The 15,601-nt window shown below is 44.3% G+C and overlaps 1 protein-coding gene and 1 long non-coding RNA gene across 3 annotated transcripts in view; one reads left to right on the top strand and one right to left on the bottom strand.

The window, feature by feature from the left end:
• Positions 1-15,601, top strand: part of LOC115135976 (cell surface glycoprotein MUC18-like) — a 90,896-nt gene that overhangs the window by 1,735 nt on the left and 73,560 nt on the right. The window lies entirely within an intron of this gene.
• Positions 1,887-9,814, bottom strand: LOC135573781 (uncharacterized). Its single transcript, XR_010464915.1, has 2 exons — positions 9,005-9,814; positions 1,887-6,102 (listed from the first exon to the last, which is right to left on the bottom strand). It is a non-coding gene; the product is annotated as an uncharacterized LOC135573781 (long non-coding RNA).

Raw genomic sequence — 15,601 nt, 5'->3', positions numbered from 1 at the left:
TTTTACGAAGTGTAGCTCCCATTAACAGTGTGTGTGTGTCGTTTTCATCGTCTGACCCTGCTGGTCACAAGGCACAACGTTTCCTCTCCACCCACTAAATCCTCCACTCATAGTTAAATGAACAGGGAGTGTCCGCTGAACTATCTCTGAGTATGGTGTGGCATTCCCTCTTCTCCTCCCCATGTCCTTCTCTCCCTCTCCCTCCACCACTTCACAACAGGACAACACTCACTCTGCCCTGGCCTTATCCCTAATTTTGCCTCCAATCCCTGTTTTTTCCTCTTTTAACCTTGTCTTAATTGGGTCACCTCCACTTAATCCTCAGCTCCTCCTCATCCCCCTGGGAGATGGGGTAAAGCTGTCTGTTTTGGGATTATTGACTAGAGATAGAGACCCTTGGCCCATCTGGAGCCTCTAAACAGAGACTGTTGTGAGTATGATGCCCCTCATATAGGCATTTTGAAGGCATTTGTATCTTAAATTCTTAAAAGTAGATAACAGCATTTCCATATGAGGAATTCAACAAAATACTTATATTGAGCATGCATGCCTAATCTATTCCTGCTTTTTACTGTAACTCCAAAACATGAATGCATTTCACTACTAACCATCTATAATCAGGCTCCTGAGGTTGGAGATTCTCTAATCAAGTTTTAGAGAACCAAATCATCCCCACAAAATAAAGTAGTGCTGCTCCCTGAGCAGAGAAATCAGGCCTGGCTTTCTTTGAATGACACAAACACTGCCATTATTTATGAGGTTGCATTATATCTCTCCATATTTCTTGACGCATTGGCCCATTCCCCGCATACATTTTTATATTAATTCAGATTAAGGAAATAATAGACTTCAAATTAAGCTTTCATTCGAATATGGAAGTACATTACTGTCCCCGTCCATCATAGGAGCCTCAGCAGGCCTATGCCCACTCAGTGAGCAGCCCACTTCCTGCTTGATGCAGCATCCCCTGACCTCTGCTGATGGAAGCACAATGGGATGCTGTTCCCTCTCAGAGACCAGTCTTTGCACACTGCTAGGTTCATCAACAATGGAGCCCTGCTTTTCCTGCAGCTTAATATTCAGAAGTATTACAGTTCTTTAAGTATGTATTCGAGACTGAACTCAGATGACCCAAAATATTAAATTAAAGAAGGCATCTGAAAGGAAGCTTTTAAAACGACTGAAGGAAATTCTATGGACATATTTTAAGCATCTTTGGTAGAGGAAGATGTTCTCTTCACATCTTCAATGATTTTCTCTTCTTGATTAGTGTAGTGTTAGCTAGCTACATAGTTGTCTTTGCTGTCTTCGTATCCAAGATAATTGTGTAGTTTAGAGTGTGTAGTCTTAGAGTGATAATTGCGTAATTATCGTATTTCGTCGTCCTCCTATCTGCCCAGCAGCTAGCCAGCTAGCAAACGTTCACCGTCTACCGTAGCACTGTAGTAACTATCACACTCAACTGAACGACTTGATTAGTGTAGTGTTGTCTTTGCTGTCTTCGTATCCAAGATAATTGTGTAGTTTAGAGTGTGTAGTCTTAGAGTGATTATCTTAATTTACTGAGGTTAGCTAGCCAGCTATTTGTCGTCCTTAACGTAGGAGTCACTCCTAGCTAGCCAACGTCTACTGAATTGAACTTTCGCATTCCGGTCGCATTCCGCTTCGCTCCACAGGTAGTATCACATTTTCATTTACATTTCATTTCATTACAGTCCCAACGGTGTGATTTGTTTGATCGTAGCTAGCTACATAGCTAGCTACATAGCCGTCTTTGTTTCAAAGATAATTGTGTAGTCTAGAGTGATTTTCTAGGTTAGCTAGTGTTTGATTGATGTACTGTTACTAGAGGAGAGAGACCAAGTTGAGACGCTGGACCAGGTGGATATGGTATGATTCAAGGCAGGTTTATTAAAGGTAAAGATAGGTTGATTCTTGTAGTTCTGTCTTCTGACTGGTTGGTGAAGGTTGGAGGCAGGTCCTGTCCGACCCTTTGCCGGTGCCCCATTGGTGCTTCTTGAAGTTGTCTGATCCTGGCCCCTGCTCAGTTGACTTGAGTGTGGGGTGTGTGTGCATTGAGATGTCTGTGTGTCTGTGTGTGTCAAGGGGTTGAGAAAAGGGGAACTGGAACTGACTGTGGTCAAAGAAGGGGTTTGTGTGTCCAGGGATGTCAGTTGAAATGAGTGTGGGGTGTGTGTGTTCGTGCGCTATACTGTACGTGCGTGTCAATGTGTGTGTCAAGATATGTGTCAAGAGGCCATGAGTTAGGGGGCGATAGGGGGAACTGGGACTAACCGTTGGTGCTTTAGGCTAGGGAGTTTCCCTGCCTTGGTGGGGATTTATGTGATAACTTCAGTCCGACCGTTGAGTTTGGAGCTTTACAGTTGGTTTGTGGTTAGAATGTGCTTTTGACCTGGACAGAATGTGTCTGGGTTAATGCAGAAGTATGTTTGAGTAATAGCCCCCTAAGTCTCAGTCATGGGATGTGTTTTAGTTATATGGTTCCAGGCCACTCTGCTAGGCTATGAGTAAATAATATATGTTATGATATACTACAAATCCCCCTCTTCACATCTACTAGACGTGAACATAATCCAGGGCGAAATGTGAACATATAAGAGCATAAGCTAAAAATTTGTCAGCGGACAAATTTTGTGATTCCCCCTCTTCACGTCTCACAAGAGACGTGACAAATAGGAAGTTAAGCAAGGGAAGTTTGTAATTTTCCAATTCCCCCTCTTCACGTCAAACAAGAGACGTGGCACAAAGGCTAATAGAGGCCTTCATCATACAGACTCTCAGGTTCCTCCAATGCAAACAAGGGATACATCTGGCTAGCCTGATTGGGATCAATAGCCGATGTGATAACCCTATTAGTCAATGTACGGGCACATGGAATGCAACAGCACCCACAAAGGACTATGATTGCAGCAAAAACCGAAATGGAAACGAGGACGGATGAGACCAGGGTCTTATACTTGCCAAACGCATCCATCCATGAGTCCCACATAGATATATATGTATTACCATCATGTTCTCCATTCAATCCCACTTATGTACTAAGTTGGCTACCAGCCACCTAGGAACTTACAACCCTCATTTAACAGAGCGGAGAACAACAGCTCAAAATAAAAGTAAAATGCTTGTCCACATAAGCCAACTTTTTCCCGCAGGAAAAAGTTGTGATTCCCTCTCTTCACATCTTCTAAGAGATGTGATATAGTCCAGATACATTACTCCCAGCAAAAACGAAAACATAATCCAAAAAGGAAAAATAGCCTAAACTAGGTAAGTCTATACGGAAATGGCCCACAAAGAAAAATAATTTCCCCCTCTTCCCATCCCAGATGGGACACGACATACAATGGAGAAGCTTAATCACTAAAAGCAACTGGATCCCCCTCTTAAAATGGCTGCAAAAACTGAAAGATGGGTCTCATGCTCCATACCGTTATCTCGCACCTGGCTCCTGTTATCTAAGAAAAGACCGTTTGTTCTCGCAAGCCCACGCTCTGAATGTGCCCTCCCTTCTGTATTTTTCCAGCATGAGAGGGTTCCATGGCCCTGATACTTTTAACAATGTTTCAAATCAGCTAGGTAGCATAACACATACATACATCCACACAAGACAACAGCAGATAATATTCAATCATATATATGGTAATGGCTATAATGTAAAATAACCCCAAGGGTGTGAACAAAAATTCAGCAATGAATCATATAACAGTTACAAAGTTTAAACGACCTTCATGTCAAAAGAGAACAGCTCATTCAAAAACAGAACAAAAGAAAATAGTGTGAAATTTAGGTCCCCCTTTTGACACCCGCTAGGGTGTCACTCATTATCCTTTATTTCAGCAGTCATAGCATTTCATGAAAATAATAAAAAGTTTATTATTAATAACAAGTGATATATGCCTTTGTTGTATGCTTTTGTTTCCCCCTTTTGTCACCCACAAGGGTGTCACTTATCAAAAACAGGATAAAACTGTATTGTTATTGACATGTAAGATGTAGGATATAACTTTGGTCATGGAAAACAGAGTAAAGAATTATTAGAACCCATCTGGTCCTCTCAGCTACTCCTATCCTGTACCAGGTGGGCTCCTTGCCACCCAGGGACTCCAAACCATGTGTCATCCTCAGTCAGTCCCATCCTCCCCTGAAAGCATGCTTCAGTATCGGCATCGCCAACTGGAGCATCAAGCAAAGGCATATGCCTGAAGCCTTCACCACATCTGTAACAGACTTCTTAAAACGCGGTATGATGCAAGCAGCACATCACATCAATAACAAATAATACAAGAATTAGGGTCAGAAATCCAGTAACCATCATACCAGTGTACTTACCAAACCAGGCCAAGAGAACAGACTCCTCCCCCCCCCGTGGACCTCATCTTAGCAGATAGTGCATCAAGCCCGCCTTAGATATACTACCATCTGGACTGGTATTATTAGGAATATACGTGCAACATTGTTCACCGAACATCTTGCAGACGTCCCCCGACTGGCAAGAAGCATATCCCAGGCAAGTCTATTCTGTCTGGAAACTCCAAATGTGGCCTCAAGCTGTTCAGACATACCAGTGAGTGCATCACGGGAGTAATTCACAAAACGCTGTTGATTATAGTAGATATAATTAATCCATGCAGTCTGTCTAGCATCCACTATGGCTAGACCCATAGTAGGTAGTAAGTGCCAGAGTCCATCATTCCTACCAAAGGCCTGAAACTCATGAGGAATCCCCACTGGCACTCCCAACAGGTTAGTGTGTATGTCAACTACATCCTCTGTCCATGGAACATTACATCTATGTCTCCCATGGGATGGAATGTTTTCAGGTCCCCTGGATACAGAACTCAGCAGCTGTTCAGCAGCAACATCAACAATGGTCAGTGGAATTATCAAACTGGTCAGACCACACGTACCTTGCCATTCTCCTCTAAGAATGGGTCTCAGCACTCTTTTGGCTCCACACATCAGCCAGACCACTAGTTTGGTTTAGGCCTGTAACTGGCCAAGTGGAATTAATGGTTATGTTACTACTGCAATCAGCTTCAGGCAATCTCCCATAATCAATGCCATTACCTGTACCCGTGATGCACTCGTAATTGCCCCCATATGCCCCAACACCCCAAGAGGCCCGATGAGGAGGTACTGCAGGAAACACAAGGCTCAAAGAGGAACAGAGGGTTGAATTGGGCTTAACCTGGTAAAAACTTCTCAGAATACACAACCACCCCTCTCCTTCTCCTACAGCAAATGGGTGTGTAGCCAGAACAGGTCTAGCATGACTACAAATAATACAGTCCTTTCTTCTCAGGGTTTTAGCTGTGTACCTCATATAAGACAGCCACAAATTGTCCCTACTATCAAAACCAGTCTCAGTTCCTAATTGATCAATAGCCGAATAGTCTCTAACATTAATTACCTGAATGGTATTTTTTAACACAGTGGTGGTAGAGGAGTGTGTCCGGTTACCTCTGGTATTGGCAGTACCTTAATAGAAAACACACCCATCATGTCTGTCCTCGTCCTTTGTAGTCCGAGGGTGTGAGTGCCTGCATCAGAGAGCTTAATATTTTTTATGGTTAGTAGGATTTCATCACCTTTACAAAGTTCAACATTGCTCCCAGGTTTCCCCATATCATGGAAAACCTATCCACCTTTGTGGGATCCCCTATGCTATAAGGATACCCTCTTCTCTAATCCTAGAACTGTCCGAAGTCGGTTATCATGTAATCTCTACTCTAACTTCCTGTCTACCCAGATCTAGGGATCTCTTATGCTTATTTTGGAACAAAATACACATCACATAGCCAGAGCCAGACACATCCTCACTTCTATGAACAAAAACAGGGGTGATAGGACAGGTAGGGTTACTTCATTCGAGAGTTGGCCCCCGGAATTCTGTTAATTCCAGTTCTTCTCCCGAACTCTGTTTATTGTCCGACAGTGAAAAAGTGTCTTACCCACCCGCCGTGCGATATGAATCTGGGTAGCTCTTTCAGCTAGCTGTCACCAGGGGTCTTCTATGGTCCCCAAGCCTCTGGGACTGGATTGAGTGACTTCACCTGTAGTTCACCTGTAATGCATAAAATCCTGGACATACAGGCTTGGTTAACAAACAATTTCTCATATGTTTTATCTGATTATATCTTTAACTTCTATGCCCAATTGTTAGCTTACATTTTTAAATTATTAGTTTCTTATCCAATAAGCCCCATCCTATCCTAGACCACAATTTACCCATCCCCTTTTGATACCTGACTCTGCCCAGGTATCAACCTTACCTACTCTAAATAATGACTTAGGTAAGATTAGTATATTATCCTTATGTCTGACATCATCATGAAGGAGCCCCTTTTAGTTTTCCACATGTCCAATTCTCCCTTGGGCGTCAATCCAGTACCAATTCCCTGTCAAGTTTCTTATCTACTTAAGAACTATCTGCGCTACTTATATATTTTCTTAAATATATATTTACCAATTTAAACCTTTTCTCTCATATTTCTCAAATACCACTAAGCTTCTAACTGTTTGACTTTATCTAAAATCATGTCTATGAGTGTCAATCTCTAAAGTCCTTACATTTCCTTAATCAACCTAACAATAATCCTAAATCATCACAGATGTCCTATATACCTGTTAAATTTAATACTATTATTTTTTATTTTTTTTAAACTCCTAATGGTCAAACAATTCAAAACAAATGCTTATCATATCAAAATCCTTCCTTCAAGGACCCTCAGTATTCTATCTGACAATAACATTAATTTAATATATGTTGCAAAGTGCAGAATTCCTTATCTACAGTAATTTATCACCCCTAAGAACTGAAACTTATTTTTCTATGTAATTCCCTGCCCTATTGGCTTAATATATCTCCTATCCCAACCTTAATGTATCTTATCTTCCCCTATTTATTCTCAATGATAAATAGGATTATTTAAAAAAAAAAAATTCTGTTAATAGCCCATTCAAAAACTTTACAGCTAATGTTGTAAAACAGAATCCTGAACCACTTTCTCATTTGCAGTTCAAACAATAATTCTAACCTCCTAACCTAAACTCCTTTATAATGAATTTACCTTAAAACTAGTAACTCAATATGACCACATTCATTATACCATTGACTCTCCCCCAAGGCTGATCAGACCTTAGAAGACAGTCATGATAAGGTCCATGAGTCAACCCACCCTTTTATAGTCAAGTTCTATACTACATTAGACATATTAAAGAACCCTTTATCCTTAAAATCCAAATTCACTTGTGTAATTTAATTGCCCATGTTCCTATCTTCAGTTCAGCCTCTGCCCTCTCTCTGTGTTTGGTTCCTTCTTTCTTGAATAGATGAGCCCTATTCCTTTCCTCTTCACTTGCAATCCCTTCCTTCACTGCCTCCCCTAGTTCCTTCTCCATGGTGGAGAGGTGCCCTTTTGACGGAGCACTTCCACTTAGGTAACCTGTTTGTGTCCACTTCAATTTAACTCCCTCCCAAACTTTCTTTATGGACTTGTACTGTTCCTTTCCACCTGCTCTATCCTGCCTCCTTTGATCTAAATATGCATTAAATTTAAATTTTGGGACAGTGGTTGTGGCCATTTTATCGTTTAACTGCGTCTGGGACCTTAACTATCTTGGTGCACTTAGCTCGTCGCTGGTCAAGACCAGCGATGTATTCACGGCGCCAGACACAGACTTATCTCTTGTGTCCCACCCTCGTACACAAAGAATTTTATTGCCGAATGTACAATGAATTATACAGCTATTTTAACCGGATTATTCGGCAATACTCTTTTAGAACAATATATTAGTAAATTCAGGCGCTCCCAGAATAATTATCAGAATAATTCTAGGACTTAGATAGGAAAAAATATTATCGTCACATATTCAATCAATTAATTAAATGCTCCCCGAAAGTATTTCAAACGTCTCCTTTTGGAGCAATATTTAAATGGAACCCAGCGCTTCCACAGTAATTATCAGAATAATTCCAACCCACAGTATTTCAAACGCCTCCTTTTGGAGCAATATTTAAATGGAACCCAGCGCTTCCACAGTAATTATCAGAATAATTCCAACCCACAGTATTTCAAACGCCTCCTTTTGGAACAATATATCAATGAAACCCAGCGCTTCTATAGTAATGATCAAATTAATTCCAACCCTTGAGGAGATACCAACAGCACAGAGGGAAAACCAAGCAGTCACTCAGCTCGGCGGCTGCCAACTGGTCAAAATTTCGACTCGGCGGTCACTTCAGCCCCTCAATCAAATTTACACTGCAGAAATAGGAATGGCCAGCAATAATGACAATTCAACACAGCAACGAAATCATACTGGAGAAATAGTAATGGTCAGCAACAATGACAATTCAACACATCAACTAAATCATACTGTAGAAATAGTAATGGTTACAAAAATATCAATGGTCAACAGCGGTGATGCTTCAACCTCTCAACAAAGCCTTACTGTGAAATTGGTAAAAATAGTAATGGTCAACAACCGTGATGCTTCAACCTTACACAAGACACATTAATTTGGAGAGCATGGATTTAATTCCATGCCCCTAATTCAAGGTTAGACTTATTTACTGGCGCCACCTTAGCAGAAAAATAGTTATCAACTAGTCCCAGATTTGCTATCTTGAATCCCGAATGGTCAAGCTCAGTTTAATTCCGTTACTCAACGAGGGATGCCCGAGGTTGCCAACAACTTGCACTCAACTAGCTTCAGACACTGATCCAGACTTGACACTGTACCCTTCTCTCGTGGGTCTATCACAACACTGTACCCTTCTCTCGTGGGCCTCTCTATATACTCTGAACCCCTCTCTAATGGGTATAAAATAACATTGTCTTAGATATCTTTACACAACTGCCTTATTTTTAACACAAGTAAATTTAACAGAAATTCATACTCACTCTCAGTCACTGATCTTAAATTTGGTTATGTCTATAGTACAATATGCAGAATTTTGATTTAACAGGCTCTTGCTTACCTTTGTTTAGTCGACTTTTTTAGATCAGGTTCCTGAGGTGAGATGAATCCCCGGCGGCTCCTTTGCAGGTCACCCGTCCCTCTGGATTGTGCCTCCAACTCGCCTCTCCTCTCATCAACCTCTTTTGGACCGAATTTAGGTGTTTATATCAACCATCCTCTGCTACCATGTTTGATTGATGTACTGTTACTAGAGGAGAGAGACCAAGTTGAGACGCTGGACCAGGTGGATATGGTATGATTCAAGGCAGGTTTATTAAAGGTAAAGATATCTGATACAAAGCGTGCACGGATCCTCTCATTTGGCTCAGAAGGAGTCAGCTGAAAAAGGATACCTAAACACAGTGTGCAAAGGTATTTAAACATAGAATGGCGTAGGTTGATTCTTGTAGTTCTGTCTTCTGACTGGTTGGTGAAGGTTGGAGGCAGGTCCTGTCCGACCCTTTGCCGGTGCCCCATTGGTGCTTCTTGAAGTTGTCTGATCCTGGCCCCTGCTCAGTTGACTTGAGTGTGGGGTGTGTGTGCATTGAGATGTCTGTGTGTCTGTGTGTGTCAAGGGGTTGAGAAAAGGGGAACTGGAACTGACTGTGGTCAAAGAAGGGGTTTGTGTGTCCAGGGATGTCAGTTGAAATGAGTGTGGGGTGTGTGTGTTCGTGCGCTATACTGTACGTGCGTGTCAATGTGTGTGTCAAGATATGTGTCAAGAGGCCATGAGTTAGGGGGCGATAGGGGGAACTGGGACTAACCGTTGGTGCTTTAGGCTAGGGAGTTTCCCTGCCTTGGTGGGGATTTTTATTTTTATTTTTTTAAATTTTTTATTTCACCTTTATTTAACCAGGTAGGCTAGTTGAGAACAAGTTCTCATTTGCAACTGCGACCTGGCCAAGATAAAGCATAGCAGTGTGAACAGACAACACAGAGTTACACATGGAATAAACAATTAACAAGTCAATAACACAGTAGAAAAAAAATGGGCAGTCTATATACAATGTGTGCAAAAGGCATGAGGAGGTAGGCGAATAATACAATTTTGCAGATTAACACTGGGGTGATAAATGATCAGATGGTCATGTACAGGTAGAGATATTGGTGTGCAAAAGAGCAGAAAAGTAAATAAATAAATAAAAAACAGTATAAAAACAGTATGGGAATGAGGTAGGTGAAAATGGGTGGGCTATTTACCAATAGACTATGTACAGCTGCAGCGATCGGTTAGCTGCTCGGATAGCTGATGTTTGAAGTTGGTGAGGAGATAAAAGTCTCCAACTTCAGCGATTTTTGCAGTTCGTTCCAGTCACAGGCAGCAGAGTACTGGAACGAAAGGCGGCCAAATGAGGTGTTGGCTTTAGGGATGATCAGTGAGATACACCTGCTGGAGCGTGTGCTACGGATGGGTGTTGCCATCGTGACCAGTGAACTGAGATAAGGCGGAGCTTTACCTAGCATGGACTTGTAGATGACCTGGAGCCAGTGGGTCTGGCGACGAATATGTAGCGAGGGCCAGCCGACTAGAGCATACAAGTCGCAGTGGTGGGTGGTATAAGGTGCTTTGGTGACAAAACGGATGGCACTATGATAGACTGCATCCAGTTTGCTGAGTAGAGTGTTGGAAGCCATTTTGTAGATGACATCGCCGAAATCGAGGATCGGTAGGATAGTCAGTTTTACTAGGGTAAGCTTGGCGGCGTGAGTGAAGGAGGCTTTGTTGCGGAATAGAAAGCCGACTCTTGATTTGATTTTCGATTGGAGATGTTTGATGTGAGTCTGGAAGGAGAGTTTGCAGTCTAGCCAGACACCTAGGTACTTATAGATGTCCACATATTCAAGGTCGGAACCATCCAGGGTGGTGATGCTAGTCGGGCATGCGGGTGCAGGCAGCGATCGGTTGAAAAGCATGCATTTGGTTTTACTCGCGTTTAAGAGCAGTTGGAGGCCACGGAAGGAGTGCTGTATGGCATTGAAGCTCGTTTGGAGGTTAGATAGCACAGTGTCCAATGACGGGCCGAAAGTATATAGAATGGTGTCGTCTGCGTAGAGGTGGATCAGGGAATCGCCCGCAGCAAGAGCAACATCATTGATATATACAGAGAAAAGAGTCGGCCCGAGAATTTAACCCTGTGGCACCCCCATAGAGACTGCCAGAGGACCGGACAGCATGCCCTCCGATTTGACACACTGAACTCTGTCTGCAAAGTAATTGGTGAACCAGGCAAGGCAGTCATCCGAGAAACCGAGGCTATTGAGTCTGCCGATAAGAATATGGTGATTGACAGAGTCGAAAGCCTTGGCGAGGTCGATGAAGACGGCTGCACAGTACTGTCTTTTATCGATGGCGGTAATGATATCGTTTAGTACCTTGAGCGTGGCTGAGGTGCACCGTGACCGGCTCGGAAACCAGATTGCACAGCGGAGAAGGTACGGTGGGATTCGAGATGGTCAGTGACCTGTTTGTTGACTTGGCTTTCGAAGACCTTAGATAGGCAGGGCAGGATGGATATAGGTCTATAGCAGTTTGGGTCCAGGGTGTCTCCCCTTTGAAGAGGGGGATGACTGCGGCAGCTTTCCAATCCTTGGGGATCTCAGACGATATGAAAGAGAGGTTGAACAGGCTGGTAATAGGGGTTGCGACAATGGCGGCAGATAGTTTCAGAAATAGAGGGTCCAGATTGTCAAGCCCAGCTGATTTGTACGGGTCTAGGTTTTGCAGCTCTTTCAGAACATCTGCTATCTGTATTTGGGTAAAGGAGAACCTGGAGAGGCTTGGGCGAGGAGCTGCGGGGGGGCGGAGCTGTTGGCCGAGGTTGGAGTAGCCAGGCGGAAGGCATGGCCAGCCGTTGAGAAGTGCTTATTGAAGCTTTCGATAATCGTGGATTTATCGGTGGAGACCGTGTTACCTAGCCTCAGTGCAGTGGGCAGCTGGGAGGAGGTGCTCTTGTTCTCCATGGACTTCACAGTGTCCCAGAACTTTTGGAGTTGGAGCTACAGGATGCAAACTTCTGCCTGAAGAAGCTGGCCTTAGCTTTCCTGACTGACTGCGTGTATTGGTTCCTGACTTCCCTGAACAGTTGCATATCACGGGGCTATTCGATGCTATTGCAGTCCGCCACAGGATGTTTTTGTGCTGGTCGAGGGCAGTCAGGTCTGGAGTGAACCAAGGGCTGTATCTGTTCTTGGTTCTGCATTTTTGAACGGAGCATGCTTATCTAAAATGGTGAGGAAGTTACTTTTAAAGAATGACCAGGCATCCTCAACTGACGGGATGAGGTCAATGTCCTTCCAGGATACCCGGCCAGGTCGATTAGAAAGGCCTGCTCACAGAAGTGTTTTAGGGAGCGTTTGACAGTGATGAGGGGTGGTCGTTTGACTGCGGCTCCGTGGCGGATACAGGCAATGAGGCAGTGATCGCTGAGATCCTGGTTGAAGACAGCGGAGGTGTATTTGGAGGGCCAGTTGGTCAGGATGACGTCTATGAGGGTGCCATTGTTTACAGAGTTAGGGTTGTACCTGGTGGGTTCCTTGATGATTTGAGTGAGATTGAGGGCATCTAGCTTACATTGTAGGACTGCCGGGGTGTTAAGCATATCCCAGTTTAGGTCACCTAACAGAACAAACTCTGAAGCTAGATGGGGGGCGATCAATTCACAAATGGTGTCCAGGGCACAGCTGGGAGCTGAGGGTGGCCGGTAGCAGGCGGCAACAGTGAGAGACTTATTTCTGGAGAGGGTCATTTTCAAAATTAGTAGTTCGAACTGTTTGGGTATGGACCTGGAAAGTATGACATTACTTTGCAGGCTATCTCTGCAGTAGACTGCAACTCCGCCCCTTTGGTAGTTCTATCTTGACGGAAGATGTTATAGTTGGGTATGGAAATCTCTGAATTTTTGGTGGCCTTCCTGAGCCAGGATTCAGACACGGCAAGGACATCAGGGTTAGCAGAGTGTGCTAAAGCAGAGAGTAAAACAAACTTAGGGAGGAGGCTTCTGATGTTGACATGCATAAAACCAAGGCTTTTTCGATCACAGAAGTCAACAAATGAGGGTACCTGGGGACATGCAGGGCCTGGGTTTACCTCCACATCACCCGCGGAACAGAGAAGGAGTAGTATGAGGGTGCGGCTAAAGGCTATCAAAACTGGTCGCCTAGAGCGTTGGGGGCAGAGGATAAGAGGAGCAGGTTTCTGGGCATGGTAGAATATATTCAGGGCATAATGCGCAGACAGGGGTATGGTGGGGTGCGGGTACAGCGGAGGTAAGCCCAGGCACTGGGTGATGATGAGACAGGTTGTATCTCTGGACATGCTGGTTGTAATGGGTGAGGTCACCGCATGTGTGGGAGGTGGGACAAAGGAGGTAACACGGGTATGCAGAGTGGGTCTAGGGGCTCCATTGTGAACTAAAACAATTATAACTAACCTGAACAACAGTATACAAGGCATATTGACATCTGAGAGAGACATACAGCGAGGCATACAGTAATCACAGGTGTTGAATTTGGAAAGCTAGCTAAAAACAGTAGGCGGGGCTAATCCGCTAGCACAACAAACAGCAGGTAAAATGGCGTTGACTAGGCAACGGGGCCGACAGGTAAGACAAACAAGCAGAAAGGAGTACCGTGATTAATGGACAGTCCAGCGTGCGTCAGCTATGTAGCCAAGAGATCAGTGTCCAGGGGGCAGCGGTGGATGGGCAGGGGGGCTGGGCTGGCGAGTGTTATCCAGGTTTTTTTTTTTTTTTTTTTAAACTAACAATGACTAACTAGCTTGTAGCTGGTTAGCGTCTGGAGGTTCTTGAGTGTGTCATAAAAATAAAAGTAAAAGTAATAGCGATTCCGTATCACATTGGGTGAGGCAGGTTTCCGGAAGGTATAAACAAATTAAAAATCAAAAAGAGATAGAAAGTAAATGGGGTCAGAGAGTGATTGGGACGCGGTGGTTCAGACGGTTAGCAGGCCTGTGCTAACAAGCTAACAGTTCGTAGGCCCGAGCTAGACAAGGTAGCAGTTAGCGGACCGGAGCTTGACAAGCCGTTAGCAGGCCGAATTAGCAAGCAGGGAGATAGCGAGGGCTAGAGAGTTAACCTTTGGGGGACGTCGCGATGGGGAGTCTGTTTATTCCTCTTCATGCGGTGAGCTGGAGATACAGCGATTCAGAAAGCTCATGGGCCTTGGCCAGCAGATGGATCTTTGGCGGCCTCGCAGCGGAAAAGCCTGTTGAAACCCCTCGGACGATTATGTCGGCGGACCAGTCGTGATGGATCGGCGGGGCTCCGTGTCGGCAGCAGAGGGTCAGTAGAGGGTCCAGGCCAATTGGCAAATTAGGTATCTTTGGACCTCTTCGGCTAGTCGGGAGATGGGCTTAGCTCGAGGCTAGCTCCAGGCTAACTGGTGCTTGCTCTGGGACAGAGACGTTAGCCAGGAGTGGCCACTGGATTGCAGCTAGCTATTTACGATGATCCGGTATAAAGGTTCAGAGCTTGCGGTAGGAATCCGGAGATGTGGTAGAGAAAAAGCAGTCTGATATGCTTTGGGTAGATGTCGCGCTGGTGTCCTAGTTAGCGTTGAAGACCGCTAGCAGTGGCTAGCTAGTAGCTAGTTAGCGGCTAGCTTCTGATGAGGGTTCCGATTCTAAAGTATAGAAAAAGCAGATCCGTACCACATTGGGTGATGCGGGTTGCAGGAGAGTATATTCAGCCTGTAGTTGGAAAGTGAGATTAAAATATGTACGAAATATATACAGAAAAAAAACGAGGAAAAACTATATTTACACTATACAGGACGGGACAAGACAAAACACACGTCCGACTGCTACGCCATCTTGGAAAGAATTTTGTGATAACTTCAGTCCGACCGTTGAGTTTGGAGCTTTACAGTTGGTTTGTGGTTAGAATGTGCTTTTGACCTGGACAGAATGTGTCTGGGTTAATGCAGAGTAATAGCCCCCTAAGTCTCAGTCATGGGATGTGTTTTAGTTATATGGTTCCAGGCCACTCTGCTAGGCTATGAGTAAATAATATATGTTATGATATACTACACTAGCCAGCTATTGTCGTTCTTTTAACGCAACGTAACGTAATCAACACTGCTAGCTAGCCAGCTAGCCCCCGAATAGCAGCATTGTAGAAACTTTACACTCAACGGAACGACTTGATTAGTGTAGTGTCAACAACGCAGCCACTGCCAGCTAGCCTACAAAGTCAACAACGCAGCCACTGCCAGCTAGCCTACCTCAGCAGTACTGTATCATTTTAATCATTTTAGTCAATTAGATTCTTGCTACGTAAGCTTAACTTTCTGAACATTCGAGACGTGTAGTCCACTTGTCATTCCAATCTCCTTTGCATTAGCGTAGCCTCTTCTCTAGCCTGTCAACTATGTGTCTGTCTATCCCTGTTCTCTCCTCTCTGCACAGACCATACAAACGCTCCACACCGCGTGGCCGCGGCCACCCTAATCTGGTGGTCCCAGCGCGCACGACCCACGTGGAGTTCCAGGTCTCCGGTAGCCTCTGGAACTGCCGATCTGCGGCCAACAAGGCAGAGTTCATCTCAGCCTATGCCTCCCTCCAGTCCCTCGACTTCTTGGCACTGACGGAAACATGGAT

The sequence above is a fragment of the Oncorhynchus nerka genome, linkage group LG10 (assembly GCF_034236695.1).
Source record: "Oncorhynchus nerka isolate Pitt River linkage group LG10, Oner_Uvic_2.0, whole genome shotgun sequence".
NCBI lineage: Eukaryota > Metazoa > Chordata > Actinopteri > Salmoniformes > Salmonidae > Oncorhynchus > Oncorhynchus nerka.
Note: the sequence above shows the minus strand (reverse complement) of the source record. Positions and strands in the feature narration are given on the sequence as shown.